The sequence below is a fragment of the Natator depressus genome, chromosome 2 (genome assembly GCF_965152275.1).
Source record: "Natator depressus isolate rNatDep1 chromosome 2, rNatDep2.hap1, whole genome shotgun sequence".
Lineage (NCBI taxonomy): Eukaryota > Metazoa > Chordata > Testudines > Cheloniidae > Natator > Natator depressus.
The window spans coordinates 55,487,387-55,504,672 of NC_134235.1; positions in this window are offsets into that span (position 1 = coordinate 55,487,387).

Consider the following 17,286-nt stretch of genomic DNA (forward strand, 5'->3'; position numbering starts at 1 on the left):
CCAAAAAGAAGACTCACAGGCTCCTGCTCATGGCGAGGCACCAACTGAGGCTCCCCATCTGGTTCTAGCCTCCTTGTTGTCCTCTCCAGATAAGGCCACACTGGCACCTGGAGTCTCTCCACCTCCAGACGACCATAAGGCATATCAGGACCTACTGAAGCAGGTAGCGTCAAACCTAGGGGTCCAAGTGGAGGTGATTAAGGAGGACACATGACCTTCTGGATATTCTGTTACCAGAGGGTCTATCCAGAGTGGCTCTGCCACTACACAATGCCATCATGGACCTTAAGACCCTGTGTCAAACCCCCGCTTCCCTTCCAGCAATGGCAAAATGCTCAGGGTGTAAATATCTGGTTCTGGCTAAGGAGTTCCTCTTTACCCCACCTCTCCCCGGATCATTGGTGGTTGCAGCGGCTAGTGAGTGAGAGCGCCAGGGACAACTGAGCTCTACGCCCAAGCCAGAGGACCCTAAAAACCTGAACGTCTTTGTGTTGTACCAATAAAAACAAAAACCAGCAGGATCTTATTAAAGGGAAAAAGGCAAAATACCACATTTATTGTGAATACAGAAAGAATCATAGTAAGCAGTTAGTTATAGCTATAACATTCCATTCAATTTCATATTTATTCATTCATTCATTCACACACACACACACACACACACACACACACACACACACACACACACACACACGTGTTCTGCAAGGTTGTTATCATAGTTACCAGCCTTAGAGTTGCTCATGCCAAGCCACTGGCCAGGTGGCCTGGACTTGAGGAGGGAGCACGGCCTTGTTAGATGCTCATCTGACGCTCCTGGAAGTTGGTTTGCAGAATCAGACCCCACAAAGTTCTCACTTTCTAAAGTCCATTTTTATAGGAATTTCTTCCTATGCCAGTCTATGGGAATTGCTTCATCGTGCTGTTGCTGAATCAACCAGCAGATAGCACATTCCTGATGGCTCCGTGCTGCTAGATGTTATCTTGTTCTTTGGTTCTCCCATTCTTGAGGCTGTTGGGTGGATTCCAGTCTGCCCTCCAGGGGTCCTCTGGTTATTTCCACTTGATGCCTTCTTCAGCCGATGGACACTGGATTCTTAGGCTGGCACCTCTCTGATCATTCAGTTATTATCCACACCAAACATCCATCCACATACATCCTCTATCTCTGTTTTAATCACAATTGTTAATACAACAAAAGGGCGGGGAGTCTCTGGGTGCTGTTTCTGTTGTTACAGAGTATTGCTTTGTCTCTCTCTGTGTGAGTGGTTGTTACAAAGAATTGCTTTGAGAACAGACTCTGTCTTAGGATGTACTAACACAATTAGCAGCTTGCAAGTTTCACACATAGAGGGAGAGAAACAGTACCAAAAACCAAGAGACCTCTTAATTAGTAATACCCTGGAATTTAAACTATGGGGAATCAAACTCATTTGTGATTTTAATACAGAACTTCTTTAATATGATCCAAGATTTGGACTCGAGGCCTACTCTTCAGGGGGCCTGCAACTTCAGATAGCAAACCAGCAGGTCCTCCTGGAGCGCTATGACTTTAATATGTGGGAGTTGTTGCTTAAATTCAAGCACCTTCTCCCCCAGGACTCCAGACAGGAGTTTTCCTCCCTTACTGAGGAAGGGAAAACTGTAGCCTGAGCTTCCCTACAAGCAGCCCTGGACGCCTATGACTCTGCAGCCAGATCAGTGGTGATGATGCATGGGACCTCCTGGTTGCAATCCCCGGGGCACACCATCTAGGATCTTCCATTTTGAGGGATCGTCGCTCTTCTCAAAACAGACGGATGCTAGGCAGCAGAGCCTTAAGGATTCCAAGGCAACTTTGAAATCCTATGGGCTCTATATACTGGCAACTACAAAGAAACGATATAGACCGCAGTAGTCCACCTGTTACTTCCCTCAACCAATCACGCAGGATCAACAGAGGAGAAGGAACAGAGGGTTTAGGCACAGGCCGCCACCTCAGTCATCCTCGACAGGCCCTACACAGCCAGTTTCCGGACTCCCTGGGTTGTCAAAACACTTGTTTTGATGAGACGCTCAAGGGTGACCTCACAATCCCTGCTATGTTGGATCCTGCTACCCCCGTGTTTTCCAACCACCTTTACTATTTCCTGGATGCCTGGACCCAGATTACTTCAGACTGATGGGTCCTCAACACTAGGTTACACCATCCAATTCCTGTCCACCCCACCTTCCCACTTCCCTCCTGTGGTCTCAACCAGTATCTCAAGAACCTGAAGTTCCACGTGGTCTCCTTGGCCTTCATCATTCCCTCACTGGATCCCAGGGATTGCTCTGCCGCCCTTGATCTAAAGGACGCTTACCTCCATATTTCGATCTTCCTTGGCTACAGATGTTTCCTGAGGTACATAGTGAACCAAAGTCACTATCAGTTCACGGTGCTCCCATTCAGCCTGTCAGCCACCTTGCAGGGTTTCATGAAATGTATGGCGGTAGTAGCAGCCTTCCTAAGGAAAAAAGGGGATCCATGTGTTCCCATATCTCGATGACTGGCTGATCAGGGGCCGGTCCAGAGCTCAAGTAGAGGCCGACATCCAGCTCATACAATCAACCTTCAATGCATTGGACTTACTGAATTTTCAGAAGTTCACTCTGATCCCCGTCCAAATGATAGAGTTCATAGTACTAGTACTAGACAGTACTAGACTTGGTGTAAGTGAGATCTCTACGTCCGCCCGACTGGTTCCTCGTGATTGCGTCCATGATAAAATCTCTCCAAAGATCATGACCACACAAAAGTGCCTGAGCCTCCTGGGCCACATGGCATTGTGCACATATGTAGTACAGCACTCAAGGCTACAACTCAGACCTCTACAAGCCTGGCTAGCCACAGTCTACTCTCCCTCTTGGCATCTTCTGGACTCAGTTCTTATGGTCCTGGCAGGTCCTAGTCTCACTGTAGTGGTGGCTGGACAGACACGTGGTATGCACAGGAGTAGCCTTGAGACCTCACCCATCCCCGCCTCTAGTATGCAATGCATCAGACCTCAGCTGGGGAGCCCACTTGGGCCCCATCAGAACCCAAGGCCTGTGGACCCAAGATGAACTCTCCATGTACACTCAATGTCCAGGAACTCAGGGTAGTACGTCTAGCATACCAGATGTTTCTATCCCACTTGACTGGCAAATCTATTTCAGTCCTTATAGACAATACGATGGCCATGTTCTATGTAAACAGGCAGGGTGGTACATGTTCTTTCCTCCTATGTCAGGAAGTAATCTGCCTGTGATTACTATGCATCGATCATGACATCACACTTGAAGGATCCTACCTTCCTGGGGCTCGGAACCAGCTAGTAGATCACCTCAGCAGGTCTTTCTCTTCTCACCACAAGTGGTCTCTGTCCAGACATTGTAAGGGACATCTTCTGACGGTGGGTGACTCCCCTGAAAGACCTGTTTGCCACCCGATTCAACAGGAAATGCCATTGGTTTTGCTCCCTCGGGGGCCACAGCCTGGGGTTCCTTGGAGATGCGTTCCTATTACCGTGGACAAAGCACCTGCACTACACTTTCCTGCCTATCCCACTGATTCACAAAGTTCTGATGAAGATTAAGCAGGACTGAGCACAGGTCATCCTCATAGACTCAGCATGGCCCAGGCAGCATTGGTTCTCCACCCTCCTGGGCATGTCTGTGGAGACACCTTTGCAGGCTGTATTTGATCTCCAAACCTGCCTCTGGGTGAACTGCTTGTGAGTCACCTACATTGGAATGGACAAGTGCAAGCACTCGAAGAATTAAATGGTGGTTAACATTTCTGTAACTGTTCTTTGAGATGTGTTGCATATGTTCATTCCAAAACCCACCCTCTGTCCCCTCTTCAGAAGTGGTTGGTAAGAAGAAACTGAAGGAGGGCAGAGCCGGTGGGGCCCTTTATACTGACGTTAAGAGCGTGCAATGCCAGAGGGCGCTAGAGCTGACCCAATGGATACCAATAAGGGAAAAATTTCTGGCAACTGTGCTTGGGGGGCACAAATACCTACATTGGAAAGGACATGTGCAGCACATCTCGAACAACAGTTACAGAAAACTTAGTAACTATTTTTTCTTGTGACGGTGACTTCAGCTTGCAGAGTAAGTGAGCTTTAGGTCCCAGTGACAGACTGATCTGAAACTTCTGTCTAATGTGAGTTCAGAGATACACATTAATGAGTCTGTTATCCGGGCAAGTCGTCTTATTCCAACAGGTCCATGATGAGCATAGAGTGGAGTGAACTAAAGCCTGTTCAAATTTTTTCTTGATTTGCTGAGTAATATTAAAAGGATTTTGTACAGATTGTTGTCTGACTGCATATCTCATAGCTTTAATATGGCTGGCCTGAAACTAGGTCATTATACCGCATTTAGTTTGAGGTAAGGCTGCTAATGGGCATACCTCGGATGTTTCCATTGCAGACTCTTGCGAAGCAGTTACATAATCTTTATGTATATGTGCAAAGCACTACTGCTTTGATTTGACCCCCTGGAGGGAATCCTGCTTTGACTTCTGTGCCCCAGGATTTGGCCTTCCCTTACATGGAAGCATGTTATGTCATTTCCTAGAAAGTTTAATTTTACAATATTCCTTATTTTCAGCTGATCAGTCTTTACATGTGTGTTTTGTTTATGACCTCATTTTACGCCTGTACGTTGCACTTAATGAGTTTGGAGGGGGAGTGTAAAATATTTAAAACCCTTTTTGTACACTGTTGGTATTGGCTTTGTTTACTTCTGGTTTCAACCTTATTCTTTCTATCTTTTGAGACATCCTTTTAAGCTTTTCTTCTAAGAGTTCACTCTTAGAATCATGCAAATATGGACTCTCTAGAGAAGGGAAAATTACTCACCTTGTAATTCTGCTTCAAGATATCACCTTGCAGGATTCCACTTGCCTACATGTCTCACTTCAGAGTTTGGAAGTTACTGTTTTGCAGATATTTCTCTTTAATCTTTTCATTTCTCTTCTTTGAGGCTGTTATGATCTTACGTTTTTGAACTGGTATTTTTCTCTGGGAGGTTCACTTCAGGTGCAGTTGAAGGAGATGACTCGAATATGCTAGGGCAGCATTTATACTTGCAGGAGGGGAGGTTGGCACTAAAATGGCTAAAAGAGGCCAAACTCATGCTCTACTCCTGCCGTGGCCTTGAAGGTTCAAAACAGCTTAAGAAAAGGAGTTTTGCAATCTTTCACAAAGGATCAGATCCAGGAGTTAGAATCCTGTTTTTTTTCTCCTTCTGGGAGGCAGAAAGATAAGGTAGATAAGTTTCCCTTATTAAAGGAATAACTTAATAGCATTTGTTTACTATTGTTCTGTGTAGTAGTGTGGCATAATACCTCTTACAAGTCTCATGTTACCTAATTTTGGACATTATAATACCATGTATTCTGCAGCCACAAAATTTGCTATAGCATCATGCTCTAGACCAGGGGTACTCAATAGGCAGACTGTGGGCTAAATCTCGACCGCCAGTTGCTTTTGAATGGACTACAAAACCTTTTTATTTACTGATTATCATCATCATTATTGCGGTGTGAAAAATGTTACTCTGGAGTCAGGACCTTGACTATACCTTGGCCAAGAAATTTGGACATTGGCAAAAAAATAACCACCCCGTTCTAGACTTAAGTTTTTTATTTTTATTATTTTTTTTATTTATATATGTATAAACCTCAGATGAACAGGACAGCTCACATCATTCAGAGCCCTTGTTTCAGGTTGTCTGCTGGCACAGGATGACAGCATTGCACTGGCTTACATTCAAGATTTTCTTTGCGCGTGCATATATATATATTATATATATATGAGAGAGAGAGAGAGAGAAAGCTGTTACATCTGCAAAGAAAATCTTGAATGTAAATCAGTGCAATGTTGTTGTCATAACCATACAGCTAAGGGTAGCCTAGAATTCCTCCTTACCTGTAAGGGGTTAAGAAGCTCAAATAACCTGGTTGGCACCTGACCAAAAGGACCAATGAGGAACGAAGATACTTTCAAATCTTGGGGGGGGCGGGGAGGAGAGGCTTTGTTTTTGTGTGTTTTCTTGGGAAGCAGAGAAGCCTCAGGTCAGAAAACTCCTTCTCCTATAAACCATCCTAAAAGTCTCTCATATTACAAAAATTGTAAGTAAAAGCCAGGCAAGGCATGTTAGATTATCTTTTGTTCTGCTTGTGAATTTTTCCTTTGCTGGAGGGAGGTTTATTCCCATTTTTTGTAACTTTGAAACTAAGCCAAGAGAAAGTTCTGCTGTGTTTTTGAATCTTTTGTTACCCTGTAAAGTTATTTTCCATCCTAATTTTACAGAGGTGGTTTTTACCTTTTTCTAAAATAAAATCCTTCTTTTAAGAACCTGACTGATTTCTCTATTGTCCTAAGACCCAGGGGCTTGGGTCCATGATTACTTTGTAACCAACTGGTTAGGATATTTTCTCAAACCTCCTCAGTAAAGGGGGTATAAGGGCTTGGGGGGATATTTTGGGGGAATAGGAGCTCCAAGTGGTCCTTTCCCTGATTCTTTGTTAAATCACTTGGTGGTGGCAGCATACCCTCCAAGGGCAAAGAATTTGTGCCTCGGGGAAGTTTTAACCTAGGCTGGTAGAAATAAGCTTAGGGGGTCTTTCATGCAGGTGCCCACATCTGTACCCTGACAGTTATCATCCTGCACCAGCAGATAACCTGAAACAAGAGTTCTGAAAGATGAGAGTTGCCCTGTTCATCTTAAATTTTAAAAATCCAAAACCTCAAGGTGACAATTTAAGTGCTAACATGGATTACTTTGCTGCTATTTTAGCAAAAACATCCAACTACTGTGCTTACCTCATATCCTCAAACTCACCTGATCACAAAAGTTCCAACTCTTCCTCTCTTCCCACCGGTCAAAGCCTCCAACTTTCAGGATGTGGCTGTATTGACAAGTGTAGCCAATCCATAACTGCATACTGAAAATTAAATGTAGTGACAGTATAAAATGGAACTGAATATCAAAATTAGTAATGGGGACTATTGTACTGAGTGTGGTGTTCATTAAAAATCTCCCTTTTAAACCTTAACTTAAGCTGCTGCAGAATTTCCAGTCTGCAACATTAAAGCACCACAACATCCAAAAATCTTGCTGTGGAATTTAGGCCAGCCATTTAGTGAAGAAAATAGGGACTTAGCTGTAGTAAATTATTAGCATCCAAAATTTTCATTCAGGAGTGGGGGCTTATTGCAATAAATCATAGCATTTAATGCCAGAAGGGACCACTCAATCATCTATCTGACCTATATCACAGGCCACTGATAGCACCACATACTAAACCCAACAGCTGAAATTATACCGAAGTATTACAGCCCACAGGAGCCAAGGGTCTGCCTGTGGCACATAATAGAATATGAGGGAGTGAGGTGTTCTAGTGTAGTGGCAAGGAAATGATTAAGTGAGATCTACCTAGATAGCTGTGGCAAGTGCCCATGCTACATGCTCCAGAAGAAGGTGACCTCCCCAGGTCATTATTGCTGTGGCTTACAGTAGTAGAACTGTTCAGATTTTGGTGTATGGCAGTGTCAGTAATCCTTGTATAGGTCTCCTCATTCATCATACTTAGCCTGCTTGTAGGTGCAGGCTATGCATAACTTAATAATGCTGCCTCTATCACTGTATCCACTTTGTAGCATCATCAGCTGATGTTTTGTAACTTGTGAAGCTCTTTGCAGAAAATAAAGCTCAGTAGTGCAGGAGTCATTAATAAATACACCTCTTTATGAAGTCCTCCCTGTTTAATACCTACTATTCTTTGTCTTGTACAAGACAAAGAAATCTATCATAAGACCATTCCATTTCAAATATTATCACTTAAGTAGGACAAATCTTGTGCAGTTGCCTTTAAGGGATTTTCATACTTCTAGAAAACGACTCAACGAGATCACCCCTGATGCAAGGGATTTGTATTTCTTTGCAACGTTCCGCACACCATGTCCTATGTTAGCAGCAACAATATTCTATGAACGCTTGGTCTTGTCTGTACACAAGTTGTACTGCTTTAATTAAAGAGGCACAATCCCATAGTGGGGGAGTAGTTATGTCTTTATAAAAGTGCTTATTCCCATATGGAAAAGGGAATAAGTTATACCACTCTAAGGCACCTTTATATCAATATAACTCCCCATGCTAGGGGTTGTACTATATAACTATTTTGGCTTTAAAAAAAAAAACAAATCAAAAACTCAACTCCTAATTTACACTATGATTATATCTACACTAGACTTCAATCAGGGTGTGATAAGGTGTGACCTCTAACTGATTTAGCTGTGCCAGCAAAAGCCTCTAACATAGAGGATTTATACCAGCAAAACTGTACTTTTCCCCGTATAGCATGTTTTGCATGGGTGGGAATAAACTATATCAGTAAAAGTGCACTCTACTGGTATAATAAGCTGCATCCATGCTAGGAGTGCTTTGCTTGTATAGCATCCAGCTCTACCAGTAAATATTCCTAGTTTAGACATACCCTAAAGCCCTTTCACCCCACTCTGGCAGTTTCACCTCAAAGTACATTTACACTCATTTTAAAGGCCCCTTTTCGTAGCCAGAGGGATGTCAAGTGGTCTTAGTGTAAATGATAAAAAGATCTGAAATAAATAAGATAGGAGAAGATATTTTAATCTCTCTGGCAAAGTTTACTCCCCTGCCTGAATGGGAGTAAGTTATACCACTACAAGCATTTTTATGCCAGTATAACTGCAGATAGCACAGTTGAACTACACTAGGGATAACTGAAGTGGTACACCTTTTATGGGCAGACAGGGCCATCATGTTTTCATTGCAACACTTGTAAATACTGTTTTCTACCACTTCAGTAGATGGGTGATAAGAGAAAATGATTACAGTAGAATGTTTGACTCCGCAGAAGAAAGTGTTGAATTTGAGCCATCAGGCCACTCAAGTTTGATACACTTGAAGAGCAAGGAGCGTAGATAAAAGCCTGTGACTATAAAATCAGCTCATCTTGGTTAGATTAAATCAGTGGTTCTCAAACTTTTCATACAGCAAGCCTCTGAGTGCGACCCCCATTATAAATTAAAAACGCTTTTAAAATATTTAACACTGTTATAAATGCTGGAGGTGAAGCAGGGTTTGGGGTGGAGGCGGACAGCTCGTGACCCCCCAGGTCATAACCTCGCAACCCCCTGAGGGGTCCTGACCCCCAGTTTGAGAACCCCTGGATTAAATAGTTCTGTGACTCACGATATTTTTAAAAAATGTACAAATTGAATTTTCTTAGGCAACTGAGATTGAGACCTGGTAGGAACTTGCATATTTTTTAAGATACAGGATCCATAATAACAGTTTCTCCATTCAATGTAGGTTAGGGAAGAACCAGGAAGAGCTGAACATACAGTAACATACATCTGGGTTAGGAAGCCTACATTCTTTTAGTTGTGAATCTTTTAAAATAATTCAATGTTGAGAACTTTTTAAGTTTACTGTTCACAACTCTTTCACAGGAATATAAGAAACAAATTCTCTCAATTAACTGGAAGAGATCTTGCATTAGAGATCGTGTATTTACTTGTAAACTACGCAGCTTATGGTATGTATAGTACGTCAAAGCATCTCTCATCCCATATCCTGTTCACAGTAATATTTTAGTTAACTGTATAAAACATCCCAAAATCAAAAATCTACTTTTCCACTCACACTTTATCATATTTCGTAGTTATTACTGTGCAGCCCCCATAACTGAAAGAAATAGCAGATTAATGAGATGATTTAGATTTATTTTAATAATTGCAGTTTTTAATTAGGCATGATTCCAAACACCTGGCTTTCCTTCTCCACCTTTAATTGTTTGTTAGAGACCACTATTTTTTTTATTTAAATAACTTTTCCTTCTAATGTTAGCAGATTTACAGGTTTCAGAGTATTGTCTCTCTGAACTGTTTATGAAATATAAGCAATAATGATGTATGTTAACACTAAGGATACATTTTCCATTGGTGTATTATGAACAGACTCGGCTAGATTCAACTTTGTTTTAATTTTACTATCAACATTTGTAATTTATTAACTGATTTTCATGACTGTAAATGTTTTTAAATGTATGGCCAAGAAAAACACATGATCACTAAACTGATTACAAGCAATCTCCTGCTATAGTGCTGTTGGAAATAAGCAGTTGCCTCAGTCTCCTGCTTATCAGTGATATCAAGGTACCATGTTTTTCTAGACTCACTCATTAGACCAATATACATTTATGTATGGACACTCCATGATGGGCTTTTAAAACCTTGTCACAGTTTTAAAATTTGATTAATGGGAATGGAAAGGCACTGTAGGTTTTATCATGTCAAATCAACAAACACCAACATTCACTGACATCTATTTCTGTCAAGCCTGAGAGTAGAGCTCAAAAGGCCAAGTGACTTCAAATAATAGGTGCACTTAGATATTGTATAAATAAAATGCTTGATGCTGTGTTAATTAAGAAAAGTCAAACTGGTTAACACTTGTATTTGACACTTGCTCATTGATACATTTAACTGAATACATTGTATGATTATTAAAACAAACAAAACTCACTAAAACCTTAACAATGTTTGTTGTGTAACCCACCTACTGTGGTGTTGAGAGGGGAGCACTGCAGGTTCTTCTTCAAAGAAGGTTCTAGCCACAACTTCAGTTGAACATATATATGTATATCGGAAGTGTGCTTTCTTGAAAAATGAAGATCTTGGAAGCATGTTCTAGGCCTTACTGGAATGACTAAATTCTGAACCCCAGACCTCAAGAGCAAAATGCTAAAACAGTAAAAGCATGCTATAACTAAAGACTGTCCAGTAGTCTGTTAATTGTTTACATATAAGAAGCGCTAATGGCACAGAAAATGTCTGTCAAAGTAGATGAGTATTATTTAACATTAATTTATAATGGCCGCGAAACATTTGATACATGTGTATATTGTATCTGTGACAGCATTAGATCCAGAGCACCCAGTTGTATTAATATTTTTGTATCAGCAAATTGTTGGGTAAAATGCACTCTTTCATATTCATAGGGTTTTTGTTACTCTCCAGGCCTTGCCTTTCAATTGTGTACAACATATAGTATGACTGTTTGTGTCATGTGTATATTAAAATGTAATGGTTGTGGTGCTGGCAGGCCAGATGTCAGCTCTTCCCCAGGCTGCAAGCATACACTAAGAACTAACAAACTGGAGACCAGACCAATTCACCTGTTTGTAAGTTTTGTTTAACATTGGTATTAATCTTATAAAAACGTATTGAGTGTTTACACTCTATGAATGCTTGTAAGCTGACACATATTAATTTTTCTTGTAATGTCTGCATTCCATGCCATAAGAAAATATGTAAATTTTGCTTCATAACTTTGAAAATGTTTGTTCTGAACTTGTGAACACAGGCGCGGGAATTGAGCCCCTTCCCCCTCATCCAGAAGTACCATCAAAATCAGATGGGCCATCAAGGAATACTGGAATATAAAGAACTGGTAAATGGCCCTATTGCACCTTGGAGATGCTACATGGAGTGATGCTTGTCCAGTGGACTTGGAGGCTGAATGAAGAAAATAAAACAGTCACAGGAAAATTTTCCATCTTTTTGGTTGTTTGAACTCTGAAGGGCCAGAGACTATAAACTGAAGCCACAGATCCCCAGGGCTGCCTCCTGGGTCCACCCTGAAAGACACTTTGAATTGACAGATCACAACAACTCTGTCACTCTTACTATTTAGATGGTAACTCATTTGTGTGTATAAGTTTTTGCTTACTTTAACTTGTAAATAACTAAAAGAAAAGGAGTACTTGTGGCACCTTAGAGATTAACCAATTTATTTGAACACAAGCTTTCGTGAGCTACAGCTCACTTCATTGGATGCATACTGTGGAAAATACAGAAGACGTTTTTATACACACAAACCATGAAAAAATGGGTGTTTATCACTACAAAAGGTTTTCTCTCCCCCCACCCCACTCTCCTTCTGGTAATAGCTTGTCTAAAGTGATCACTCTCCTTACAATGTGTATGATAATCAAGGTGGGCCAACTAGTTTCTTTTTCCGAGTTAATAAATCTTTAGATAGTTTATTACAGGATTGGCTACAGGCGTTGTCTTTGGTGTAAGATCTAGGGTACCAATTGATCTGAGGTGAGTGACTGGTCTCTTGGGACTGGAAGAAACCTGAATATGGTGTAATTTTTGGTGTAAGTGACCATTTATCACTGTGATAAATGAAGGAGGGGGAGCTCCCTTTTATGGACAGCCAGCCAGCCAATTAGCTATAAAATCCCCCTTGGTGGCTGCTTGCTTTACCTGTAAAGGGTTTAAAAAGTCCCCAGCTGAAGAAAAGGGAGTGGGCACCTGACCAAAAGAGCGAATGGGAAGACTAGAACTTTTTAAAATGGGGAAAAAGCTTTCCCATTGTCTCTCTGGCCTGCAGGGACAGAGCAGCAATGGTGTAAGCAGTTTTAAGCCAGGTATTATCACAAATCACCAGATCATAGAATCATAGAATATCAGGGTTGGAAGGGACGTCAGGAGGTCATCTAGTCCAACCCCCTGCTCAAAGCAGGACCAATCCCTAACTAAATCATCCCAGCCAGGGCTTTGTCAAGCCTGACCTTAAAAACTTCTAAGGAAGGAGATTCCACCACCTCCCTAGGTAACACATTCCAGTGTTTCACCACCCTCCTAGTGAAAAAGTTTTTCCTAATATCCAACCTAAACCTCCCCCACTGCAACTTGAGACCATTACTTCTTGTTCTGTCATCTGCTACCACTGAGAACAGTCTAGATCCATCCTCTTTGGAACCCCCTTTCAGGGAGTTGAAAGCAGCTATCAAATCCCCCCTCATTCTTCTCTTCCGCAGACTAAACAATCCCAGTTCCCTCAGCCTCTCCTCATAAGTCATGTGTTCCAGTCCCCTAATAATTTTTGTTGCCCTCCGCTGGACACTTTTCAATTTTTTCACATCCTTCTTGTAGTGTGGGGCCCAAAACTGGTCACAGTACTCCAGATGAGGCCTCACCAATGTCAAATAGAGGGGAATGATCACGGCCCTCGATCTGCTAGCAATGCCCCTACTTATACATCCCAAAAGCCATTGGCCTTCTTGGCAACAAGGGCACACTGTTGACTCATATCCAGCTTCTCGTCCACTGTAACCCCTAGGTCCTTTTCTGCAGAACTGCTGCTTAGCCATTCGGTCCCTAGTCTGTAGTGGTGCACGGGACTCTGCACTTGTCCTTGTTGAACCTCATCAGATTTCTTTTGGCCCAATCCTCTAATTTGTCTAGGTCCCTCTGTATCCTATCCCTACCCTCCAGCGTATCTACATCTCCTCCCAGTTTAGTGTCATCTGCAAACTTGCTGAGGGTGAAATCCACACCATCCTCCAGATCATTTATGAAGATATTGAACAAAACTGGCCTGAGGACCGACCCTTGGGGCACTCCACTTGATACCGGCTGCCAACTAGACATGGAGCCATTGATCAATACCCATTGAGCCCGACAATCTAGCCAACTTTCTATCCACCTTATAGTCCATTCATCCAGCCCATACTTCTTTAACTTGCTGGCAAGAATACTGTGGGAAACCCTGTCAAAAGCTTTGCTAAAGTCAAGGAACAACACATCCACTGCTTTCCCCTCATCCACAGAGCCAGTTATCTCGTCATAGAAGGCAATTAGATTAGTCAGGCATGACTTGCCGTTGGTGAATCCATGCTGACTGTTCCTGATCACTTTCCTCTCCTCTAAGTGCTTCAGAATTGATTCCTTGAGGACTTACTCCATGATTTTTCCAGGGACTGAGGTGAGGCTGACTGGCCTGTAGTTCCCAGGATCCTCCTCCTTTCCTTTTTTTAAAGATGGGCACTACATTAACCTTTTTCCAGTCATCCGGGACTTCCCCCGATCGCCATGAGTTTTCAAAGATAATGGCCAATGGCTCTGCAATCACATCCGCCAACTCCTTTAGCACTCTCGGATCAGCGCATCTGGCCCCATGGACTTGTGCTCATCCAGCTTTTCTAAATAGTCCCGAACCACTTCTTTCTCCACAGGGGGCTGGTCACCTTCTCCCCAGGTTGTGCTGCCCAGTGCAGTAGTTTGGGAGCTGATCTTGTTTGTGAAGACAGAGGCAAAAAAAAGCATTGAGTACATTAGCTTTTTCCACATCCTCTGTCACTAGGTTGCCTCCCTCATTCAGTATGGGGCCCACACTTCCCTTGACTTTCTTCTTGTTGCTAAAATACTTAAAGAAACCCTTCTTGTTACTCTTAACATCTCTTGCTAGCTGCAACTCCAGGTGTGATTTGGCCTTCCTGATTTCACTCCTGCATGCCCGAGCAATATTTTTATACTCTTCCCTGGTCATTTGTCCAATCTTCCACTTCTTGTAAGCTTCTTTTTTGTGTTTAAGATCAGCAAGGATTGCACTGTTAAGCCATACCTAGAACTACTTATCTGAAACTCCAACTGTGTCTGATCTACTTACACATTTGGGGTTTCAGATAAGTAGTTCAAGGTATGATCTGATGATTTATGATCATACCTGGCTTAAAACTGCTGACACCACTGCTGCTCTGTCCCTGCAGCCCAGAGAGACAATGGAGAGACAAAGGGAGAGCTTTTTTCCCATTTTAAAAAGTTCTAGCCTTCCCATTGGCTCTTTTGATCAGGTGCCCACTCCCTTTTCTTTAGCTGGGGACTTTTTAACCCTTTACAGATAAAGGAAGCAGCCACAAAGAGGGACTTTATAGCTAATTGGCTGGCTGGGTGTCCATAAAAAGGTGTATTTCCCCCCCCCCCCACCCCTTCATATATCACAATCACTAAGTCCATTTTGTCTGGATAGCAAAGTAGACTAGAGAATCTAAGGGGACCATCTGTGACTCCATTGTAAAATTGTTACAGTGATCCAGGAGTTCACATTTGTTCCTGACTTGGTAAAATCCAATTATAGAACATACTACCAGTTCGGGGGAGTCTGCCATGGGGTGGGCACCCAGACAGTGTGATAATGGTATTTAAAATTAATAAAGCACATGTTCTTAACATTTTCTTTGGTCAGCCATGATGAAGCTCATCATGTCACCGGTGTGCTAGGTTTCCTTAATATTTACTGAAGAAAAGTTCAGATTATTAAAATATAACTTTATATAGTAAACTATCACATGGAAATTGTCTTTTGGTTACCAGAGAGCAGGTTTGTAATCGGTACAAGACACAGTTTTTGTTTTACATTTTACCAATCTTAAAGATGTGCAAATATTTATAAAAATTGTACTATTAAATACAAAAATGTATAAAACTATTAAAGTTCACACACACTGAGAATCTTAGTGACACTGGAACTTTGTCATCCTATATTATAGGATGTTGTAGAATGCTATTTCCTTGTAATCTGACATAATTCAGGAAATGGGTAGTACATGTTTCTACAATATTGGATTAACTATAAATCCTCTAACAGTATTAATAAAAGGGTGATGATTCAGTAACTGAATGAACCCTATTTATAATATATGAATAGTTGTAATAGGCTTACAAAAATGAGTATTTGTATTATCAAACATGCTAATTTCAAGTGATAGCGGAAAACTACATTAAAATTGTATTATGTACTTTTGTGAACAATTTTTCCAAACAAACTAAGCTATGGAGGGAGAATGACAAGTGTGAAGGGGTGGAGATAAGGAGTCTAAGATGACATCTCACCAAGATTTAAGGGTTAGTGGGTATGTAACCATACGATTGTATTAAATGCCATGTTCCCAAAGTGTATTTAAACCAGTTACAAAAATCATCTTGGTGTTCTGTCAATATGAACAAAACTTTGCTCTCACTAAGATGCCTGGATAAGATTCTATTATGTAGAGTTGTATAACGGGTGTTAAATTATTCCCTGTAATATACAGAACACCTAGGCAACTTTTGATAGTGTCCTCCCCCAGATACTATCAAAGTGGTATGCAGTTATGTCATTAGTACTTGGAAAGCCTGATACAGATGGCATTTTGTACTTTCTTGCTGTTGGCAGTTATAGAAATCTACTACTTGTTCAAGTTATGATTTTAAAAATTCTCATGGAGTTGTAAAATATCTATTTCCAACCAACCTGTTCTCAAATAATTGTGGAGTCCGTGGACTAATTGTGCTTTCAGGTAAATAGTATTTAAATTGCTTTTAAACCACAGCCCTCTAGATCTAATGTGTTAATTCAAAGAATGGATGCTAAAAAATTCCAAATAAAATGATTAAGTAGCAAGTGATTCTATATGAAGTTAGACATTTTCAAAGTTTGTTTGTTTGTTTGTTTGTTTATTTATTTATTTTATTTTATTTAAATGCCAAGCAGCTGAGCTACTGCAGCCTTGCAAACCTGTTATGAAAATTTACTGGCTCAGGCACACAATCTATTATCCATGCTTTGTCATGATCATTGATAAGTAAAATATTGTTGATTCTTTAATTCTCTCCTAAGTTACTGCAAGTCTGGACTAATGGTTAATTCATTTGGTGATTTTTCAAAATGTAATGCTATTTAGCACTATGAACGAGTGAATGACTTGTTCTATTACATGATATAAAAAAGTTAATTCTTTTATTCAAAGTGATCTCTCTCTCTCTCTATATATACATATATATCTTGTCTCTCACTACAAAAGTTGCCCAGGAATTGTTCACCCTCATTTAATTTCTCCTTAGTTCTACTCCTCATCAAGAGCAAGGTTATTACAACCTTGGATGTTTCTCCAGCAATTTGCCTTGGGTCTCTCAGCCCTGTCCACTCTGCCCAAGGAAAAACTGTTGGCAGCCTCCTGTGCTTTAAATTTGATTTGGGATTTTGTGGTAAAAATGAGCTAACAGGTTTCTCCCAGCCAGTCCAGACATGGCCTAAATGGCATCCCCATCTAATCATTTCCCAGTTCCCACCGTGATTTACTTTCTCCATTGCATTTTTTCTTTCCAGTAGAAGACTACGATTTGAAGTCACCTAGTTCTGAAAAGCAAAGACTTCATGTTTCCTAGGAGCTGAGTGGTCATGTTAAGCAACCAAAAACAGATTCTAGCCCATGCCAAATCACATATATGTGGTTCTCTTCCTGATCAGGTTTCTTCTTTTCCTTTTACCGTTGTCCTTCATAGATGACATGGGCAAGAATCTGAAAGGTGCAAACGAGATATTTTGGCCTTCAACAATAGGTTTTTTTTGGTTTATTTTTTAGGGCTATCAATTAATCGCAGTTAACTCACGCAATTAACT